The 24,080-nt window shown below is 46.0% G+C and overlaps 1 protein-coding gene across 2 annotated transcripts in view; it reads left to right on the top strand.

Moving 5' to 3' along the window:
- Positions 1-22,797: 22,797 nt before the first annotated feature.
- ALS2 (alsin Rho guanine nucleotide exchange factor ALS2) overlaps positions 22,798-24,080 on the top strand; it is a 282,347-nt gene continuing 281,064 nt past the window's right edge. For both annotated transcript variants that reach the window (XM_029606273.1, XM_029606274.1), the window contains exon 1: positions 22,798-23,008. The gene's annotated coding sequence lies outside the window, so the exon portion shown is untranslated. The remainder of the gene's footprint in view (positions 23,009-24,080) is intronic.

Raw genomic sequence — 24,080 nt, 5'->3', positions numbered from 1 at the left:
CAGCTTTAGTTTTTAAACAGCACATCATTGTTACTGCGTATTTGTAATTTTGACATAAAGGCAATTTGATAGAATCAATTTGGATTTGCAAGAAAAAAGCTTACAGGGTGTTTTAGGTGTGCGGGTGTGATGACCAAATCTTTAATGCTTTGTCACTATAAACGAAATTAATCAAAGCTATCATTATTCTCAATATCTTTAAATTCTTCACGAATCTGTTTCTAAACTTAAAGGATTGATTCATTGAATGGAGTATTTTTCTTTTCTTTTGTCTTCTCTGCATTCCCATTCTCCCCACTCACCCCCCCCCCTTCTCTCTGCTCCTAAGAGTCTGTTACTAACCCTTTAACTGCCAGTGTCCTTTCAAGTTCTAAACTTTACCATTAGTAATTAACTCCCTTAGGGATTCTGAAACAATATATCATTTTCTGATAATAAATTAAATACTCATAGCCTTTTGAAATCTAATTATTATATGAAAATAGCTTCAGATGAGCACATTTCGCACAAACATGTCGATAGATAATATCCAAAATAATGGCAAACAGTAAAAATGTTTTCTTTTTCAGTCTAAACACCTGGGAAAACGTTTTTATTTACTAAAGAAACTACTGTAACCTGTAACTTAGTGTTCTTGGGATTGGTTTTGGAAGTATGTTGTTCTAAGTACTGTGCACATGCCCAAGTAACAGCACATAATTCTGCTTCCTGCACTGACAAATGGGGCGGCAGGGCAAAGCGGTGTGTGTTGGGATCTTTCTTTGATAAGGCAGTTCCACTACTGCAATGCTTGTACCTTCTCCCTTTCCACCTCCTTCATCAGTAAAGTAATGGATACCTTCGGGTAGGGACTCTGTCTGTAGTCACCACGAGTCAGGGTGTTCTACTGTAGAACATGCATGTGGTATCTGAGGGAGTCCTTCTAGTACTTCAGTTAAAGCAATAACAGGGGCAATAAGATGTGACGGAGCGCTGCCAGGCACCCCCCTTTTTCTAAACCTGGTATTGTGTGATACTGGGGTATTGTGTACCAGTGGGGCATCCACCCCATCTGCTGTTGTCTCACAACATTTTTCAATCTGTCCCTCAATTGTCCTTAAACACTTGTCCAAAGTTTTTAACGAGGCTGGGCCATTATGCTGATAGCCACAGGCTCCAAATGTTTCATTAATCTGCTCACAGGATGGGGGATCTAATGATAATAAAGATGATTCAGAGTCTGGCGCAGACTTCACCCCTATGCTCGATTCCATAACTGGAGTACACTGAACTCTCCCCGTGATATCAACCCAAGCGGAACTCCCTGTAGGCTGATTCAGCAGGGGGATAGTGGGGGTTGGGAATTGGCGCTCTGAAGGTAAATTAGTCAAATCAGGATGGATAGGAGTATATCCAGCTGCCGTTAAAGGCGGGTCACTAAGCTCACTAGCTTTCATCTGTGTCTGAACAGCAGGAAATGCAGTAGTGTAAGGTGGAGGGGGAGCATCAGGAGCTGCAGTGGGAGCTGGGAGAGCTGACGCTAAAGTCTCCTGCTGAGAGAGAGCGCCTGGAGACTGGCATACATTGTCAGAATTCAAATAAATCTTTTCTGCCTGTGCCGGAGCTGAAACCATATCCAGCTCCATATCCAGCTCCATCTTCAGTTTGTCTCTTTCCAGTCTCAGCTCCTCTGTGCTCAGGCTGCACTGGTTCACCAGGGCTTCCAGCAGTTCCAGGACGCGGATGATTTTAAACTGCAGTTCGGAGACTCTGCCGGCCTGCCCCTGTGTATCACCTCCGATCTTCAGCAGATCCATGCCGATCACGTAGATGTCGTAGACGTCTTCCACCATCAGCTGGAAGGGATCCTTCTCCAGGTCCAGCTTGGGGCTGCCTTCCGGATCCTCCATAGCGAGCACTGATGGGTGAGCCGCTACTTACTTCCTGCTCTGAGGAACTTTCAGCCGATAAAAAGCAATAAAGATAGAGAACTCACAAGAGAAAACAGCTTAATAAAAGAATAAGAAGTGCACACAAATGGGTTACTACAATATAGAATAATAAAACAATACTGTAACTTACCCCAATGCTGACGGAGTGCTATTTCTTCAATTTATTTGCTTACCTCAATCTCAGCCCGTGATCACGATGGTCCGTTGGTCCTTATCACATCCAGTAATCACGTCTTGGGGTCACCAATTATGTTCAATTACCGGAGCGCTGCGATACTCCGGGAGTTCAATCGTTACCTGCTTGTACAGGGAGTTTAATTCCCAGAGCCTATGCTCCTGGGCAGAAGGCCGGCCCTTCTGCAATAATTCACAACCTCTTGTCTTAATGAATAATCTTTATTAGTAAAATGCAAGAAATGAATTTATAATTAGTCTTTCTTGGAAGCAGCGTAGTGCATCTAACACTGAAGTACTACCAAAGCCTGCTCAGATTCTAAGCTACACATTACATCCTTATATACCAATATTGCTGACAACGTTTGTTCTTTTTTTTTCTTCATACTCTGAAGCCTCCCTTATTTGGAATGGGAACCTTTACCTAAACTAATGATGTCAAAGTACCGTTATCTGGTATATTCCCCCCATTCCGTGTTCAGTAGCTAGGCCTTGAGCTGGAGACAGTTCTCTACACAAACTGCTTCTGTTCCTCACCCAAGGTTTCCTTGCCTGCTCATAAAAACAAATACATTCTTTTCTCTTGTGCAAAACTGTTCCATTAATTTCATTATTTAACTATTTAATCCAGGTTATCTCCAAGAGCCATTCCCCATTACTTACTCCCATAAGAGGTGGCAATCCCACACCTGCCTAGCAAATAATTTTTCATGGGTCTGTCCTCCAGAAACTGCCAAACCTTTTTTAAATCCAGTTATACTACTAGCTTTAATCACATCATCCATCAACAAATTCCACAGTTTCATTAAAAAATAGTTTATTAAATTTGTTTTTAGGTCTCTTCCTAGTTAGTTGCATGGAGCATCCCCAGTCCTAGTACTACTTCATAAATAATCATTCACTATTTACCTTTACCTTTTATGATGTTCATAAACCTCTATCAGATCTTCTCTGCCATCCCTTCTCCAAGCAGAAGAGCCATAAGTTGTTTAGCCTTTCTTCATAAGGGAGCCATTCCATCTCCTTTACAGTTTCTGTTGCCCGTCTCTGGACCTTTTCTAGTTCCTCTATAACTTTTTTTTTTTGAGATGAGGATGACCAAAACTGCATACAATACTCAAGCTGTAGTCACTCCATGAATCCTATTCTAGGCAAGGCTGGATTTAAGATTATAATGCCCATAGGCAGAGGACCAGAGGTGGGAGATTTTGCCCCCAGAAATCTTGCAGCAGCAGAGGGAATCCCATTCTTTGGGCACCTTCAGAATTTGGTGCCCAAGTCACCAAATTACATATGCCTACATTTAACATAGAATAAGCACAGAAGATTCCTAGTGGCAAAAGAATGATAATGAAGCACTGGGCAACTTTCTCATTGCAAATACAAGTTACATAAGTTTTATTTTGCTTTATATGCTGTCTTCACTCTGTCCAGCATTCTGTTCTGCGTTCCCCTTGCTAAACAGGTTCCCTTTTGCTTTTGTGCGTTTTTCTTCTTTACACCTTTTCACTGAAACAGCCTACCACCTGATAGCCTAGAGGCGAATACCCTAGCAAACTTTCAGTCTATTTCCTTGTGTCTCAGATCTGCTCATGCTATACCTTTTTCTACATGCTATGGGATCAGCGGCGAATTTAACCTTCTGGTTGCACTTAAGCAGTTGGAAAGTTGGCTGTTCCCTCCCCCCAAATTCCTGTGCAGCCATAGAGACCCCCACCCAATTGATATGTTGAACGTCCATTCTCATCTAGTGACACACCTACACAGGAGTGGCTACTGGAGCTGTAAAAGGCTATTATGTTTTCATCTAATAACCTGAACTAAGACATTACATTCATAGCTCATTACACATTTTGTTCACTGTTCTGATGAGATGTTACTTTTAACACTTTTCCCCGTTCACTGCTAAGTGACTAAATTTCTGTTAATTGATGCTAATCCAGTTGACACTCCTACAATAGGAATTTACACTCTCCAATCCACTTTTAAGGGATATATGTTAAAGCAGCACGAGCTTGTCTCTCATTGCTGACAATAACGGGAGGCACGTGAGCGGGAATGTGAAAAAGGAAGGGGGGGGGGGTGAATCAGGAATGGGGAGGGGAGTTAGGGGTGAGGGAAGGGGCCAATAGAAGTAGGGTATTTTAAATTAGGGAGCTGTGATTGGTCTATGAGTTTAAGTTATCAAGGGCAGCCATTTTTGCGCCTCAGTTGGTGCGGGAACAGCTGAGGCAGCAGGTGAGCAGCTTTTGATTTCACTGAGGTAGAGTTAGGTTTCTCAAAAATAAATAAATAAATAATTATACTTAGGTGAATATATAGTTAGGGTCCGGGTACCTTTCAGTTTGTAATTAAGGTTATTCAGAGTCCTTCACTTTCGGGATGCAACGGAGGGCCCGCCGTGATCTGCCCCCTCAGCCCGAGGTGAGTTTTCCTGATGGCCCTCCGCAGGCCATTTCGTTGCTGCAGTCTGCCGCCGAGGCCCTTCCCGGCCAGCCTGTGCATCGCGGAGGGCAGGTCTCTTGGGGTGTTTCCCCTGATGGCACTGGTTTGCCTCTGCTTGTCCCGCCTCCTTTTTTCATGGCTGGGAAGTCCCCCCGTGCTGGTATGTCGACATTTATGGCTGCAGACTTAGGCGAGAGCGACCCTGAGTCTGCAGATGTTGATCAGCCGGTTCCCCCCCTGGCAGTTAGTGCCAGCGCTGCGTCTTCGGAGGCGGAGGCAGAGATTTCTATCAAGGCTTCTGCCTCTGAATTTGGTTTTTTCCACCGAGAGTGGTCCCTCCCCACCGGGTGCGCGTGTTTCGACTGCTGTTGAGGAGTGCCGCGTTCGAGACCAGCAGGCCAGTGCTGAGGGGAGGGGGGGGGGCGCTAGGAGAGCAGGAAAGCGCGGGTCTGAAGCTAAGAGCAAGGCTGGTAAATTGAGCGGTGCCAGGGGAAGAGGCAAAGCCCCACTGACTCAGAGTTCAGTGTTTGTGCCGGCTTCTGCCTCAGCTCCTGCAAGAAAGTTGCTAGTGGTTGCTAAAAAGGGAGAGGCGAAGCAGAGGAGAGGATCAGGCAGCAGCGGAAGTGGGGCATGCTTAGCGCAACCGGTGGCCTCCGGGCTGCCTAGGAAGCAAGCAAAGATCTCCCAGCGTAGCAGAATGTCTGCTGGTCAGTACAAGGGAGGGCAGGGTGTTTTGGGTAGGGGAGGCCAGGCCAGATGCAGGAGTAGGTCAGTGCAGGTGGATGAGGATGTGATGTTTAATGACCCTATTATAGGTGGGGGACTTGGAAGAGGTGAACGGGGAAGTTTTGGGGGATGGCCAGTCTGGTACAGTCAAGAATTAGGTAGGAATGAGTTTGTCCCCAGTGAGGGTCCGGCTGGTCTAAGGGCAGGTGGCAGAGGAGCAGTGACTCCGAAGGAGGCAAGGGTGTTGGGTACTAGGAAGAAAGCTATTAAAGGCGCAGCGGATAGGGCGTATGAAGAAAAAAGAGTAGGGGGGATATCTTTCCTTGCAGAGCCGGAGGATGAAGTTGTGCCGGGGACTTTGAGACAAGAAGCATGGAGAGAGACGGAGTTCCAGGGAGTCGAGCGAGGTCGGGACGGAAGTGGTTCCAGTGCTGGAGGATGGAATGCTGCAGTTCGTAGAGAGTGGGATGCTCCAGCAGGTGAGAAGGAGCGGGAATACTGGCATAAGGCTAAAGGAAAGGCTAAAAGAAAAAAGGGATTTATCCTTGTCCAGTTCTTTAACCAGTTCGTCTTACTCTTCGGACGCCACTTCTGATTCAGGGCCAAAATAAAGGGAGGTTCTGGGAGAAGGGCCACAGCATGAGGTGGGACACTCAGCTACTGCAAGCTTATCAGAGTTATGGGAAGGGGTGCCTAGGAGACTTCGTAGGCGCATTCAGAAGCAGAAATAGTGCGGTAGGTCACTACGATCCATCTCAGCATGGAGTGTGGCTGTCATACGCTGACAGCATATTAGGTGCGTTCCGGGATTATGAAGATTGGGCATGGCTCAACTACGACAACAAATTTAGGGACAAAATGGCAGGCAATCGAGCAATATCTTGGGGTTCACAGGACATTCACCTGTGGCTCACCCAAATGACATTCAAAGAGTTTCGTAGTTCAAAAGGTGCTATGCAAGAGAGCGGTGGATATGGGGGTGGTGTAGGGTCTGGCAGGGGGAGCATTGTGGGTAGTTCCTTTCGTACAGCAGGTAGAGGTAATAAATCCAGTTCAGGGAACAAGTCAGGAACAGGTGGCAATGACATGTGTTGGAGGTTTAACAAAGCTGCCTGTCTGTTCCCTGATTGCAAGTTCCGTCATGCATGTTTCACATGCGGAGGAGTGCACGCTGCCACTAAATGTACTCAGGGTATGGGAGGAGTCCCTAACAGAGGAGGTAAAGCATAAAGTTTTGAGTTATAAAGCGGTCTCGCCAGTATCATTGAAGGGCATGGAACACTGGTTGAAACATTATCCTGATCATTTAGTTGCTAGTTTTTTTGTATAAAGGGTTTCAGGAAGGTTTTGTGATCCCGTATGTGGGTCTGGGAAGAGAGGATGGGGGGAGGAACGCCAGGTCTGCTAAGCAGCATGCGGGGATTGCCAGGGAAAAAATTAAAGCGGAAGTTAAGTTAGGGAGGGTGGTCAGGCTGTTTGAGTCTCCACTGTTTGTTTGTATGCATTTGTTTCCAGTAGCGGTTATTCCTAAAAAGGTGTCGGGTAAGTTTCGTATGATTTTGAACCTGTCTTACCCGAAAGGTGGGTCAGTGAATGATTTTATTCCTATGGATTTTTGAAGTGCGTTATGCTTCTTTTGATGAGGCAGTGATGTTAGTGAGGTGGGTAGGAAAAGGGGCATTATTAGCCAAAGCTGATATTGAATCCGCGTTTCGATTAGTGCCCATTCACCTGTGTAGTTTTCCTCTGTTAGGTTTCTGTTTTGAAGGACAGTATTATGTAGACAGGTGTTTGCCGATGGGTTGCTCTGTGTCTTGCACATTTTTTGAAGCATTTAGTACATTTTTGAGGTGGGTGGTGATGCAGAGTACAGGTTCTGATTGGATGCTGCATTATTTAGATGATTTTTTTCTTTGTAGGACCGCGTGAGTCAGGCTTATGTCAGAGGCAGTTAGATGGGTTTTTGCAGGTAGCGCAAGAGTTGGGAGTGCCCATAGTGCTTGATAAGATGGAGGGCCGAGTATGTCGGCTTACCTTTTTAGGCACTGACTTGTACTCTGAGAATATGGAGTCACATTTGCCTGATGACAAGGTGGAGAGGTTAAAAGGGTCGGTGCAGTTTGTTCGCAGGGCTTCTAAAGTTACATTAAGGCAGATGCAATCTTTAATAGGAGCATTAAATTTTGCGTGTAGGGTGATTCCGATGGGGGCGGGCATTTATTAGGCGGCTCTCAAATATTACAGTGGGTGTCAAGGAAGGTCACCACTTTACCCGGGTAACGCGGAGGGTAAAGGATGAATTAGGTATTTGGGAAGTTTTCTTAGAATCGTTTAATGGTATTTGTATCATGCAATGTGAGGAAGTGTCGAATCACGATCTTGAGCTTTTCTCAGATGCAGCGGGAGCATTTGGGTTTGGAGTATACTTTCAAGGAAATTGGTGTGCAGAACAATGGCCAGGGGATTGGAAGGAGGAGGGATTGATTAAGAACATCAATTTTTTGGAGTTATTTCCAATAGTAGTTGCGCTGTGTATTTGGGGACAACAACTGGCTAATAGGAAAGTATTGTTTTGGTGTGATAATTTAGGGGTAGTCCAAGTTATTAACAAGCAGTCAGCTAGATGCCCTAGGGTGACCGCCTTACTTAGGGAGCTTGTTTTCCTCTGTTTAAAATGGAATATGAGTATTAGAGCAAAACATATGCCGGGAGGCCAGAATTTAATAGCTGATGCACTTTTTCATTTTAAGTGGCAGAAATTCAGAGAGCTAGCGCCAGGAGCAAATTTGACAGGGGACCTGTTTCCAGAACATCTTTGGCAACTAGACGGATGAAGCATGGACATTGATCAGAAAGTCAATGGCGCCGGCTACTTGGGAATCTTATATAGGGGGTTGTAGAGTTGTATCGCAATACCTATGCACTGCAGGATGGCAGGGTGGCCCCGTAGAGGATGGAATTATTATACAATTCATCTTGTGGGCAAGAGGCAGTGGATATTCGTTGTCATCTGTGAGAGTGCACATTGCTGGTTTCTACTTTTTCCAAAAGTTAAAGGGATGGGGTAACCCGGCTATGAGTTTTCTGGTAAAAATGGTGTTGGGAGGTTGGAAGAAAGAAAAAGGGGTCACTTTGGATAGGTGGCTTCCCATTAGGTATGGGGACCTCATAGTGATGGTTGGGTATTTGGTCCAGCTATGAGTTGTTGCTCTTTCGTACAGCTTTTGTGATGGCATTCTTTGGTGCGATGAGATTGCAAGAGTTAGTAGCAATGTCCAGGGTGAACTTAGCAGGGACCAGTGTGAGGACGAGTCATGTTTGGGTATGCAGTAGAACGGTGACTATCTGTATACATCACTCTAAGGTTGATCAGCAAGGAAGGGGTCATTTCTTAACTTTAGTTCCTGCTGCTGATTTGTCAGTGTGTCCGGTGAGAACTATTCAGGCTTTTGACTGCGTAAGACCAAAGGTCTGGTTCATTTTTAGTACATGCTAATGGATCACCGTTGACGGTTTTTCAATTTGTGCGAGTGTTGAAACGAGTGATCGGGGGTTTGGGTTGGAACACGGAGCATTACACATCCCATTCTTTTCGGATAGGGGCTGTCCGGTAGGGCGATTCAATCCATAGGTCGGTGGTGGTCGCAAGCCTTTTTGTCGTATGTACAGCATGGTTTATAGGACAGAAGGGAGGGTATAGATAAAGAGGTACTAACATTTGTTTCTTTCTTACAGAGTGGTGGGGGAGACATGGGGATCGGGAATGTGCCTGGGTCGTGGGCCATTCCTTTGTGCATTGGGCGCAATGCAGGGCGGAGAAGAGGCCGTAAGGAACACATCTGAATTTGGAGGCCAAGAATTGGAGCGTCAAATGGTTTAGTCGTTGGGGGATGAAGTGGGAGGGACTGCTATCCTTCTTGCAGAAATGCGTTATTGAATGGGGTGCACAAATTATATTAATTCATTTGGGGGGTAATGATATTGGTGAGTGCTCATGTAAGGATATGGTGGCAAAAGTAAGAAAAAGCTTAGCGGCACTTATGAATGGGATGCCTAAGACTAGGTTAGGGTGGTCGGATATAATAGTGAGGTTACAATGTCAGGAATCGCCAGTGTGGTATAAAGGGGTTAAGAAGATGAACAAACAAATTGAGAAATGGTTAGTGAAACATGGGGGGGTTTGGATGAGGCACGATTGGTCTTGGGAGGTTATTCCAGGTCTTTTCAGGACTGACGGGATACATTTGTCAGACGTGGGTATTGATTTATTCAATAACTCGTTGCAGGAAGGATTGGAGCAGATCATTGATGAAAGATAGGGGCCGCAGTGAGGGGAACAAAGGCAACTTATGTTGTCCTTGTTCTGTGGTGGGAAACCTGAGCCCAATGGTGTTGATTTTGTTATTGTATTGTTAAAAAGCATTCGGGGGGGGGGGGGGGGGAAATCTTGTGTAGCATGGGGGCTGCTACATGAGATGGCCAATAAGCAAGAGGGGGGCCGAAGCTCAGAGGCCGTGGCACTTACCTAAGCTGGGAAGAGGCAGGGTAAGACAAACGGAGGACATTGAAGTAGCTCTACCACTGGGACGAGGTGGGGGGCAAGTCAGTAAGGATGTGATAAATGGGGGTGGGGTGGTGTTTAAGGTTGTATTAATAAGTTAGGGGCTCGGGTTATGTTGGAAATAAACTGCAGCCTTTACTTAACCATGTGGTTTGTGGGGAAAATATAAGGGGTGGGGGTGTGGGAGGACGAAAGGTGGGGAAAGTGAGTCTTGCCTCTCCCAGTTATTCCTTCTCCTTTATGGTTGCATCTGAAGATAGGGGCCTATGTGGTCCTGAAAGCTTAAATTCTATAATCATGTTTGAATAATTTGTTGCTTAAATAAGTCATAGAGTCTGTGAAGAATCTTTTATTTATTCTGTTTTGAATGTAAATATGTAGCTTGTTATATTTTATTGATATATTTTTAAACCTATTCTAAATGCATATTTTGCCTTTTACCTACTGAAAAGTAATAATAATATTGAAAAAAATACAAGACAGAAAATGTGCAGGTGAAAGAAATGTAAGAGCCTCTCTGCAACACAAGTCAGGAGCCTGTATGGGTACTGAGTACTATGCAGTGTCTTCCCTTTAACCTCATTTTATTTTGGGACAAAACTATTTATCAGTCTGTCTCTGTTAGGCACACGCAGTATTCCAGCACATTTCACCTCGCTCTCTGTGCATTCTTCTGTTTGGGTAGCAAAGGAAGTCAAGTAACATTTTCCTATTCAGCTAAAGAGCACTCTTTCAATTCAATAAAGCGAAGGTCTCCTCATCCGCTCGTAAACAGCCACAAACCAGACCATTTTCAGGATTTTTACAGTAAATATACATGAGATATATTTGCATGCATTGCCTCTAGTCTATGCGACCTTAACATGCATATTCAATGTGGAAATACTGAAAACCAGACAGGTTTGCGGAGCTTCAGGACCATATTTAAATACCTTCTTCCATAAAGTGGATGAGCGTATCCAGGATAAAAACAAAAGGGAGGTGGTTTGCAGTCGACCTGTATCGGCGACGTAAAAGAAGAAACAGCTTCGCCTCGCAAACTCACGCAGCAGCAGTAGTTTGTTCCCACTGGTACGCTGTCCTCTACAGCAGGCTTTTGGTTGCTGGGCAGGCCCCGCCCCTCTCCTAGCGTGAATCAGCTGATCCGTAAGCGCCAGAGTGCGGGGGCGGCGGCTGTGCAGGCGCTGAGTTGCACGCGCCAGTGGCTGATGCGGGTACCTACAGGAACAGAGAGTGGGTGATATCAGCGGGGCAAATGCGGTGGAGTTGGGACTAGGTGAGTTTGTTGGCATGCGCATGTGCATTCGTTCTTCGGCTTATGCTCGTGTGCCAATGGCAGTTTCCTTCTACTCGCGGTGTGGCGGGTGCCTACCGGTATATGCTGGGATCTATGGAAAACCAGTAGAGCTCCAGAATTTTTTTTAATAACCTTAGTTGGATTCGTTGTAGTTTAATGATTGTACTTGTTACTTTTATATTCTGCATAATTACCTTTTTTTCCCCTTTTAATTCTTGCTGTTTGAAATAGTTGTCAGCATGTTTGGCCAGTTGGGCCTGTTTATCAGTACCAATAAATCCCCAGTGAATACCGCAGGTGTTGTAAACTTGGACCGCGGGGGTCCCTTACCTTCTCGTCTGCCGGCGCCGGCCAACTCTCGGCGCTCCCTGGCTGCTCTTGGGCCCCAGCGTGGCCTCTCTGCAGCGGCGTTAGACTTCCTGATTCGAACCCTGCCCCTTAGGCGCACGCGCGCTCAGGGGTTTGGGTTTTAAAGGGGCCGTGGCGGGAAATCGTAGCCCGGCCCCTGGGATGACATCAGACGCAGCTGGGTATTTAAACCCAGCTGCTCCCTGCATATCTCGCCTTGCAACGAGGTTAGCTCTTTAGAGTTTTGCTAGTTGCTGTTCTTGTCTGTTCCTGTCTTGTTCCTTCTCCAGCCCTTCCTTGATGTCTCCTGGCTCCCGACTTCCGCCTGTCCTCTGGTATCCCACTTGCTGCCTCTCTCGACTCTGGTTTGTTCAGTCTCCGCTGTCTGCCACCTGCCCCGACTCCTGGCTTGTTCCTCGTCCTGCTCATCTGTTGCCTGACTTCTTCCGGACTGCTTCATCCAGGGGACCTCGCCTAAGTCCAAGCAGCTCGGGTCCTCCTAGGCTCCTCCTGGGGGGACCTCGGGCTTCCAGTGGTCTCCTGGTTCTAGTTTCTCACTTCTGGACTACTCTTCAGGTACTCACCTCAGGAGACCGCACATAAGTCCAAGCGGCTCAGATCCTTAAGGTCTACTCCCAGGGGGGATATCGGGCTTCCAGTGGTGAAGATTCAGCAGGTCTCCTGAATTGAACTGCTTCCCAGCTATGACTTCCACTCTGGGCCTTCTCACGGTGCGCCATCATCAGTTCTAGCCGGCTCAAGGGTTCACAAACTCAACAGTTTGCAAGGCCATGGACCCGGCGGACTTGGCCGGCCTGCATGCCATTCCTGGAATTGCCCAGCGGCTACAACAGCAGCAACATTGCCTAGATGTCCTGATGGCGACAGTAGAACGGCTGGCAAACCGTTTGGATTCCACACCTCCGGTAGCACCTCCTGCTTTGGTTCCAATGCATAGTCCTGGACCTGCGACCTCCACGCAACTACCAATGCCGCCCAGGTACTCTGGGGAAGCGAAACAGTGCCGTGGGTTCCTTAACCAAGCTACGTACGCTTCACATTACTGCCAACCCAGTTCCCGACGGATCTGGTGAAGACCAGCTATATTATGTCTTTGTTAGATGGAAGGGCCCTGGCCTGGGCCTCCCCATTGTGGGAACGTAACAATCCTATTTTTGGAGACCTACGAAAGTTCATGTCCACATTTCAACACATCTTTGATGAACCTGGCCGAAAATCCACAGCGGTTGCCGAATTGCTATGACTATGCCAGGGCTCTCGTTCCCTTGCCAAATTCGTGGTCTAATTCCGCACTCTGACCACCAAACTGGACTGGAGGGAAGACAGTCTTCATGGTATATTCCTGGAGGGATTGTCTTCACACCTCAAGGACGAGCTAGCGGCAAGGGACCTTCCGGACGACCTAAACAGCATGATCGATCTGGCAGGTAGGATCGACCGCCAACTCCAACAACGGATCCAGGAAGGGAGATTGGTTCGTAGACCGGTTAATCTGGCAACTATGTTCTCTCAACCTTTGTCCTCCCCTTCTGCAAGCAACCAAGGGGTAGAGCCTATGCAGCTGGGGCGAAGCCCTCTTTCTCAAGAAGAGAGGAGACATCGATGCTCACTAGGCCTTTGCTTATACTGCGGCAACAAGGGGCATTTCTTAGCCCAATGTGGCGAGCGGCCGGAAAACTCCTGAGCCTAGGTGTCATCGGGGAGCTGACCCTAGGTAGCACTATCTCTGCTCCTCAATGTACTGTACCAGTTACTCTTGAATTCCCTGGTGCTTCTTTTGACACACTAGCTTTGATTGACTTGGGAAATGGAGGTAACTTCATCCTTGCTGACCTCGTTCGGCAATTACAACTTGCCATACAACCCAGACTTCCTCCACTCCAAGTCTCCTCGATTCACGGTACTCCCCTCCCAGGGAGCATCTCCACCAGCACTAAACCCCTGACTCTCCGTACAAGCCTTTTGCACACTGAGGAGATTTCATTCCTTGTACTAGAGAAGTTCATTCATCCGATTGTCCTGGGCCTGCCTTGGCTTCAAAGATACTCTCCTATCATCCACTGGGACACCTTGCAGTTAGCAGCCTGGAGCCCACAATGCTTCTCTTCCTGCTTACTAGCCTTACCACAACCCAGTATCCCATTGTTGGCGACCTCCCTCACATTGCCATCTCAGTACTCTGAATACAAGGATGTATTCTCCACGGAGATGACAGAACTGCTGCCGGAACATCGACCATTCGATTGTACTATTGATCTCCTGCCTGGGACCACTCCACCTCGAGGTCGGGTGAACCCTTGTCGCTTCCGGAGACACAAGCTATGTCCGAATACATCAAGGAAAACTTGGAGCGGGGCTTCATTCGCCCCTCAAACTCGCCTGCAGGAGCAGGTTTCTTCTTTTTCGCAAAGAAAGATGGTTCTCTTATACCTTGCATCGATTACCGTGATTTCAATGCCATCACATGCAGGGATAGATACCCTCTACCACTTATCCCAGAACTCCTAGACCATTTACAAGGAGCCAAAGTGTTTACAAAACTGGATCTCCATGCAGCCTACAATCTTGTGAGGATTCGTCCAGGGGACGAATGGAAAACCACGTTCAACACTCGTGACGGACACTACGAGTACCTAGTCATGCCGTTTGGGTTATGCAATGCCCCGTGGTTTTTCAAAACTTGATGAACGAGGTACTAGGAGAAATGCTTCATTCATCTGTCATCGTCTATTTGGATGACATGCTGATCTATTCTAAGGACATTGCTACGCATCGTCAGCAAGTAAAACAGGTACTACAACGACAGAGACAATCGCTTGTTCGCTAAATTGGAAAAATGCCTGTTTGAACAAGAGTCATTACCCTTCTTGGGTTATATTGTGTCTTCTACCAGGTTCCACATGGACCCAGACAAAGTATCAGCCATTAGAGATTGGTCACAACCTGTCAGGGTCAAAGCTCTCCAGCGATTCCTTGGCTTTGCCAATTTCTACAGGCAATTTATACCTCATTATTCTCAGAAGGTAGCACCCCTTATAGCCCTCACGAAGAAGGGAGCTAATGCCAAGGAGTGGCCTGTAATTGCACGTCAAGATTTTGAAGACTTAAATCAGGCCTTCTACAGGACACTTGTTTACACCATCCAGACTCTCTACGACCTTTATAGTAGAGGAAGACGCTTCTGACCTGGCAGTGGGAGCTGTGCTCAGTCAGATCTCCAACAAGGGCAAGCTACTCCCCTGTTCCTACTTTTCTCGAAAATTCTTTCTGGCCGAAAGAAACTATGGAATCAGTGACAAGGAACTTTTGGCCATCAAGCTAGCCTTCGAAGAGTGGCATCAATGGTTGAAGGGGGCCCAACATCCCATAGTGGTATACACCAACCACAAAAATTTGGAATTCTTGTGCCGAGCCCAACGACTAAATCCAAGACAGGCCCGCTGGTCTTTTAGTAGGTTCCATTTCTCTCTACGTTACCATCCAGCGTCAAAAAATATCTGTGCAGACGCTCTTTCCTGTACTACGGAGACAGAGGGCACACTCACTCTACCTCAGTACATTTTGGATCCTGCAAAGGTCCTACTAGCCGCCACGGACATAGCTCCCATCGGCAAGACGGTAGTGCCCCGCCGCTTAAGGAAGGAGATTCTTGCCTGGGCTCACGACTCCCTTACCGTGGGACATCGTGGTAGGATACGAACCTTGGAATTGCTCACATACTACTACTGGTGGCCTCAAGTAAAGAGAGACGTTCGACTCTACATTGACTCCTGTCCGGTCTGTGCTAAACAGAAACAGATTCCAGGCCGTCCTTGGGGTCTGCTCCAGCCACTTCCCATTCCGGTGGAACCGTGGACCCACTTATCTATGGACTTTATAACTGAATTACCTCCTTCAGAAGGAAAGACAGTCATATGGGTCACTGTGGACAAATTTTCCAAGATGGCTCATTTTGTCCCATTGCCTAAACTTCTGTCTGCTCCTGAGTTGGCCCAACTCTTTTCACAGTACATATTTCATGCCCATGGACTGCCATTCGATATTACTTCAGACCGGGGACCTCAGTTTACCACAAAATACTGGAAGGCTCTCTGTAAACAATTTGGAGTCCGTTTGGATTTTACCTCTGTGTTTCATCCCCAAAGCAAAGGACAAGCGGAGCGAACCAATCGTTCCCTGAAGGCTTTCCTCAGAACCTTCATGGGGGACAACCAAGACAATTGGGTGTCTCTACTACCATGGGCTGAGTTCTCATATAACCATCATGCCCATTCAGTTACGGGGACATCTCCTTTCCAGCTTGTCTATGGCAGACAACCCAAGCCTCCTCTACCGCTGTTCTTGTCAGGGCCCTCTCCTGCAGCTCAGCTCTCTGCTCAGCAGCTTCATTCTCTTTGGGAATCTACTCAACTCAAGTTGCGACGAACAGCAGCCGTCGCTAAGTGGAACACTGATAAATATCGTTGTCCAGGTCCAGTATTCCAACCAGGGGATAGAGTATGGTTAAGTACCAAACGTATCCATCTCCGCTTGTCTTCCATGCGTTTAGCCCCTAAATTCATTGGGCCTTTTACGGTTTCAGAAAGGGTTGGTATTGTTTCTTATCAATTACGTCTCCCCAGTACTTTGAAGATTTACGATGTCTTCCACGTATCTCTGCTAAAACCTCTGATTCTCTCCAAGTACCACCGCAATCCACCAGATTCTTCGCAGCCTGTCGCTGAGGATGACACCATCTACCAAGTCCGAGATGTTTTGGATGTTTGCTTCCATCATCGCAGATGGGAGTATTTATTGTCTTGGGAAGGTTGTGGACCTGAAGACAATACCTGGGAACCTGCAACTAACATCCTGGATAAGTCTCTCCTTTCCCAATTTCACTTGGATCATCCGAATAAGCCCAGACCCCAAGGAGGGGGCGTAAAAAGGGGGGGTACTGTTGTAAACTTGGACTGTGGGGGTCCCTTACCCTCTTGTCAGCCAGCGCCGGGCGACTCGTGGCGCTCCCCGGCTGCTCCTAGGCTCCAGCGTGGCCTCTCTGCAGCAGTATCTCCAGAAAGGAGACGCAGTCGAGTTCCTGATTCAAACCCCGCCCCTTAGGCATGCGCATGCAGGGGTTCGGGTTTTAAAAGGGCCATGGCAGGAAATCGTAGCCCGGCCCTGGGGATGACGTCAGACGCAGCTGGGTATTTAAACCCAGCTGCTCCCTGCATACCTCGCCTTGCAACGAGGTTAGCTCTTTAGAGTTTTGCTAGTTGCTGTTCTTGTCTGTTCCTGTCTTGTTCCTTCTGCAGCCCTTCCTTGAGTCTACTGGCTCCTGACTTTGGCCAGTCCTCTGGTATCCCGCTTGCTGCCTCTCTCGACTTTGGTTCGTTCAGTCTCCGCTGTCTGCCACCTGCCCCGACTCCTGGCTTGTTCCTCGTCCTGCTCATCTGTTGCCTGACTTCTTCCGGACAGCTTTGTCCAGGGGACCTCGCCTAAGTCCAAGCAGCTCGGGTCCTCCCGGGGGGACCTCGGGCTGCAAGTGGTGAAGTTCCGGTTGGTCTCCTGGTTCCAGCTTCTCCTTTGCTTCATACTTCTGGACTACTCTTCAGGTACTCGCCTCAGGAAAACGCTCATAAGTCCAAGCGGCTCGGATCCTCAAGGGCTCCTCCCGGGGGGATCTCGGGCTTCTAGTGGTGAAGATTCAGCTGGTCTCCTGACTTGAACTGCCTCCTGGCTACGACTTCCACTGTGGGCCTTCTCACGGTGCACCATCATCAGTTCTAGCCGGCTCAAGGGTTCACGAACTCAACAGCAGGGGTATGGGGAGCCCCAAACGTGTGTGTGTTGGCCCCCACGCTGTCTTCCACCTGCTTTATTCTAAGGTAGTGGATAGGGAAATCTTGTCTTCTTCACTTCCAAAATTTAACCTTATGTTTTCCGTAAGTTTGCAATCAAAAGCTCATCACAAGTGCCTGAAATACTATGCTGCCTGTTTTTCTTACAGATACATACTGGGAGAAAAAGTTTCGTAAATTAGGCCCTAAGCTGTTCTATTAAAATGTTTCACTTTCAGTTTGTTTGTTGACCCTTATGACTTCTCTTTCAAAGTAAAACTTCTCTGCCAGTTTGTTTCCTTTTCCTCAACAGTTTCTAAAACGTTTAATAACTTTGTGGGGTGGGTTGTTTCTTATAGTAAAATGTTTGCAAATATTCAGATCCTAAAAAAAGGATTTAGAGGACTGACTATGGGAATCTGTTATTTGACTTATGTGCACTAATTATGAATTTCAGAAGAATGAAACCAGAGAAAAGTATCTGTGTGGTCTTGAAAGTCTATGTACTGTCTTTTTGTGTTCGGAGGTAGTTTTCAAACAGTCTGTGTAGTTGTGAACTATGTGCTTGATTTAATGTGTTTAGTTTACTCACATTTTCAAAGAGAAACTATTTGCGCTTCTTTTTGAAAACTGTGAAATGCAATGCACGTTCATTAACAGCATCCATGTACTTTGCACCTGCTGTTTTGGAGATGAGAGTCAAATAACATGTACATTTAAAAATTTGATGTATGTGAAATGTTTGCTGCCCCAATGTACATACACCCTGGGGACTGCTATAGCAAAACATGCCTAGAGAAAGACTTGGTGTGGTGGAAATGAAGGGTGAACTGCAGCTATATTTCTCGTCAGTGGTTGCCTGTGTTCTTAGATCACTAAAATAAAAGCCTTTACCAGAACATTAATGTTTTGACACACACACACAAAAAAAGCAAAACAGTGATAGCAAAGAAGCTTACATTTCTGTTAGTGACTGGGTTGGAGGCAGTGTGCTTTAAAGAGTAAATTTTCAGTATCCCCATATCATTGCAAAGTACCTGACTACTTTGTATCCATTGCCCTTTAACCAGTTTTCACTGGGAAACAATGTGGTTTATTGTCTGCAAGATACATGGACAAAAGTGTTCATATACTTCACACTTTTTATTTCTGCATTCAGTGAAATGGGCAAAACGCTGAATGTGCATTGTTTACCCCCTCCCCCAGCCAGGACTACCACAACACTATGAATTAACTGCTCCTTTAAAGATACAACTTGACTGCTTTGTTTTCCCCCGCACACTCTACAAAAATATATTTTCAGCAAGAAGCAGTGGCTATTGTAAAGTATATTCATTTTTTTAAATCTGGCTAAAATTACATGTGTTCTGAAAATGTATACTTCTAATTACTCTGTGGTGGGGGGGGGGGGGCAGTCTAATTTGGTAACTGTGTTTAGGCATTGAAGGGAGGGGGAACTACGAGTCACCCTGCTTGGGGTAATTTTCAAACACTTTGATCTGGCAGGTTAACTCTTTATTTATTCAGCTAAGTTCCTTTGAAAAATGTCATCTAATAAGGCAAACTAAGAAGTTAGTAGGACCAGACTTTCCAAACCTGTCCTGGGGACCCCACAGCCAGTTGGGTTTTCAGGATATCCACAATGAATATGCATGAGATAAATTTGCATACACCTGGTCTCCATTGTGTGCAGATTTATCTCATGCATATTCTTTGTGGATATCCTAAATACCCAGCTGGCTTTGGGGATCCTCTGGACAGGTTTGGGAAGCCATATAGTAGGAGCTAGATCAGAGGGTTTGTAAATTACTAATGTAGAGTGGCTAAATATAGTTGCCTGGTGTATTATTATACGATTTTTCAAACACTCACACCCACTTTCCCCTACCTATGCAGTTATAGCAGTAGCAAAGTACCCAGGAACATCTGTACCCATGTAAATGGTGGTAAATTTTCAAAGAAATTGTAGCCAGTATTGTTGCCTCAATGTGGATTAGGGAAGACTTCACCCAATAATGTCCCTTTTTCATTTTACTGGCATCTCTCTAGATGTAGTTGTCTGCAACATAAAACATTGTCATTCTCATCCTTTTTTTTTTTTCTCTAACTTTTTTATTGTGAAACACAATATGGAATCACTATGAATAGTATCCAAGAAAAAAAAACTTTTGAAAATTGAATAACTATCAAAGTTATCCATTTTCATAACTAACCAGAAATATTTTGTTTTACTTATAAATATAACAATATTAAACATAGGATAATGACAACATCCTCTCAACCCTCTCCCCCCCCCCCCCCCAACTGCTTCTGAGGAAGGAAATAGGGGAGAAACTAAGAGTGTATGCTCATTTTATCATTATCATTGTTTCTCAGTCTCAGCAGCTCATCTCATATATATTCCACTATCATTTGCAAATTGTCGGAGGGAAAACACCTTTCCATTTGGCAAATGTTGCAGAACATCCAGCCAGAAATATTTTGTGAGTCAAGAATCTCTATCCTTTGGCCTTGATTGGTAAGTGGTAAGCCAAGGATAAATACTCTGGGGATCCTCCCCAATTTGAATTCCCACCATATACTTAGTTTTTGTAATTTCTTTAAAAAAAAAAAAAAAAATTTCCAATAGTGCTGTGGAATAAAATGTGGGATAGCGAATCCTTACCACTATAATTTTTCCAGCACTTAACTTTCCTGTCAAGGAACCTTTTAGTCTAGTTGGGGTGAAACAGTCCCTTCAATGCTGTGTGCAAATTGCTGTCGATAGTGCGCCGCACTTACAGGCCGATTCAGTAAAGTCCGCGGGAGAGCGGGGTGAATGCCCGCTTTCCTGGCCCACGCACAGGCCACTCGTCTGTGCGCGCGATGCAGTATTTAAATTAGGTCCAGCGGTAGAAACGGGCAAAAGGAGGTGCTAGGGACACTAGCACATCCCTAGCGCCTCCTTTTGCCCCAGAGCGGCGGCTGTCAGTGGGTTTGACAGCCGACGCTCAATTTTGCCGGCGTTGGTTCTTGAGCCCGCTGACAGCTACGGGCTCGGAAACCGGACACCGGGAAAATTGAGCATCCGGTTTTCGACCCGACAGCTGCCGGCCGACTTCAAATTTTTTTTTACCCTTCGGGACCTCCGACTTAATATCGCCATGATATTAAGTCGAGGGTGCACAGAAAAGCAGATTTTACTGCTTTTCTGTATACTTTCCCGGTGTCTGAAGAAATTAGCGCCTACCTTTGGGTAGGCGCTAATTTCTGAAAGTAAAATGTGCGGCTTGGCTGCACATTTTACTTACTGAATCGCGCGGGCATTTGCATGTTGGGGGCGCTATTAGGTTCGGCGGGTTGGACGCGCGTTTTCCGCCCCTTACTGAATAAGGGGTAAGGGAAAACGCACGTCCAATGACAGGTTAACAGTGCGCTCTGTTGGAGCGCACTGTACTGTATCAGCCTGTTAGAAACTGAAAAGATCTGTTCCCACTCTTTGGAAAAATTCACTACTCTTAGTTCTTGGTCACTAATTGGGTGTTTTAAAGGTTGATGGCAGGGCTGGTAGAATGGGACAAGATCAAAATGCAGAAAAGAGCAACAGATCTTTAAACTAGCAAGGACTGCCAATCTCTCCTGTAAGACTTTAATTCTGTTTAACCTAGCAGCAGCAGCACCACTTTAGAGCAGTGGTTCTCAACCTTTCTGTTGGGACACACCTGACAGATGGTTCTCACATGCATGACACACTGAACCCATGATCATCTCGGGGCTAGATGTAAAAATACAGTTTGCATCCACGGGAACCCCCCTGACCCACAATAATGGATGTAAAGCAGAATTATGACATTCCCCATACAACTCACCCTACAAAAAAGATATTCTGGTTCTGGTGTCATCTCAGTAACAGCAACTCAAACTTCTTCTACTACCAGGCTCAATAGCCCTACTTATGAAAAGACAGCAGTTTATCACGAATGCATGTCCTCTTGAGAAAACACAACAAATAAGACTGATACAAACACTTACATGTTAGTAAAATATCTCACCTCAGTAACACATATGGAACCAACCTAACATACTCCCAGGATCTGCAGTTATGTACATAAACTAATCCGCACACAGTTACACCTGTATTATGGAATGCACTCAACCAGTAACAACCCCATCTATGAAAAGGCAACACTACAAATATTAAATCAGGCCCTAAACACCAATACACTTCCTATTAGGAAAACAGAATTAGCAAGCAGCTATAGTTCCCCACATAGAAATAATTGTAAAACTATACAAATAAGCAGAATAAATGTTTCAAAACAGCTATGAACAGAATAATATCCAACAATTAAAAACTCATAAAAACTATTAAACATTCTCCAAACACCAATAAACTATTTCAAAAAAGCAGATACATCACATAATATTGAATAATTAAAATGGCAGTCAATCAAGAAAGATAAACTTAAAAAGTCACCTTTACTTATCCCCTCCAGCAGCTCTCCTACTCCTACTGCAGGCCATAGCACACACCAGAAGCAGCAGTAGTGGCTAAGCCCTACACTCATGGTTCTCTTCCTTAGGGCCCATGGCCAGTCTCTCACACAGACACCATACCAGTCACATCCCCATGACCAGTTTCTGTTTCTCACACACCAATCATCTCCCGACCAGTCTTTGACACACACACCAGTCACCTTCCTGAACAGTTTCTCTCATGCCATACACACACACACACAGGCTTCCCACTCCGGTGTTCTATCTTACATACATAGGCTTCTCACTCCCGTACTGTGTCTCACACACCCCCCCACACATCCAGGTTTCTCACTCCCATGCTCACTCTCTTCACATGCACAGGCTTCTCATTCGCATAATCACTTTCTCTCTTTTACACACACACGCACCAGTCTCTCTCTCATTCCCATGCTCGCTCTCTCCACATGCACAGGCTTCTCATTCCCTTAGTCACTTTCTTTCACATACACACACCCCAGTCTCTCTCTCTCACACACTGTCACCTTACCAACCAGTCTCTCTCTCATGCATGCGCGCGCACACACACAGGCTTCCCACTCCCATGCTTTCTTTCACACATACACAACACTACACTTCTTACTCCCATGCTTTCTCACATCCATGCTCTCTCTCACTCTCACTCACTCTCACACACACCACCTCCATGACCAATCTGTCACTCTCACACACACATGTCAGTCACCTCCCTGACTAATGTCTCACACTCTCACATACACATCAGTTATCTCCCTGAGCAGTCACTTTCATTGTCTCTCGCATATACACACATCACCTCTCTGACCAGTTTCTCTCAATCACACACACGTTCTCTCACTTACAGGCTGGCTGTCTTCTCTCTCACTCACTCACTGCCTCCCCCCCAGCACAAACGGTAGCTGCCGCCACCTCCTCCAGCCCCTGCAGGCCAAGAAAGACGAATCCCATCGGCACGGCTCTTTCTCCTTCCCGCGCACTGCACGTCGCACCACTTCCTGTTCCGGGGCAGGCGCGGGAAGAAGGACAGGCCACCGCCGGTGCCACAGCTTCCTCTAGCACCGCTGCCGTTCCCGGCGGGCTTGTACGTGCTGTTAGCCCGGCGGCAGCAGGGCGGGAAGAGCCGCGGGAGAGACCGGGAGCGCGCGCCGCACCGGCTGAGAAGCGCTGCTCATCCTCTGTGACATTTTACAGGGTAAGTGGCATGTTTTATTATTTGTCAGAAAAATCACGTACTTGATGGTAGCCACTGCTTTTTTGCTGAAAATGTAGTTTTGTAGTGTGTGGGAAAACAAAGCAGTCAAGCTACAACTTGAACAGAACAGGGTGTGGTGAATCTTTCTTTTTTCTTTTGCTCTGAAGGCTAGAAGCAACCAAATGTAAGCAAATTGTCTGTCGTTTTGTTTCTGCTCTGACGTGTTAAAATGGAGCAAGAGCATTAACTAAACGCTGTTACATATACATTATTAGTTTTATTTAGTGCTTTTTTTTCTCCCAAAGTGCTGTTCAGTGGTAAATACATGAATCGGAGAAAAAAAATCTTTTCCTGAGTTTATTAGCTTGTTTCTACAAGAGTATTTTGTCAGGCAGCTTATACAGCCTCTTTGGGATTTATCTATGACATCTCTATTCATGTGGACGATGTCATGTACAATCTTTAATGTTCACAGGATAGCCTGGTCATAGGTATAACATTGTCCCAAAAAGCAACAAGATGTAGTTTGTGCTGTCAGCAAGCAAAAGCTTTCCTCCTTAATTTTTTTGCTTAGTAGAGATTTGGTAATTCTAGCCAACTCGGTTGTCTACCCTCTGTGTGTCCCTCTCTTTCCCTCTTGCTCCCCAACAACAATGTTTTGATATCAGTTATATGGAGGAAGCATGCTGTATTTCTTAATCAGATGTGACCTATGGAGATAGTGTGCCATTCACTGTGTAGCTAGGACATCACCTGTACGTTTTCTACTGGTAAGGCTCAACGTTCATCTGTCAGATCTAGTCCAAAAGTTATCTGCAAGCATGTCAAAGCCATGGTGAGGTACCCCAGGCATTTGTGTGTATTAGGCACACTACCTCACATTCATGACTCAAACTTTGACTAAAGAGGGTGAATATTACTATTCCTAAACTTTATACCGAGTGTTGAGTGTGAAAGGAGGTAGACTCAGGAGCCTGGAACTGCCTCCCCATGGAGGTGATGGAATAGTATCTGATTGCAAGAACACAGGGACTAAAAAGGAGGTTTCTGAGGAAGTGGTATAAATTGTAAA

The sequence above is a fragment of the Rhinatrema bivittatum genome, chromosome 6, assembly GCF_901001135.1.
Source record: "Rhinatrema bivittatum chromosome 6, aRhiBiv1.1, whole genome shotgun sequence".
Lineage (NCBI taxonomy): Eukaryota > Metazoa > Chordata > Amphibia > Gymnophiona > Rhinatrematidae > Rhinatrema > Rhinatrema bivittatum.
The sequence above is the reverse complement of the archived record's forward strand: the minus strand, read 5'-3'. Positions and strand labels throughout refer to the sequence as shown.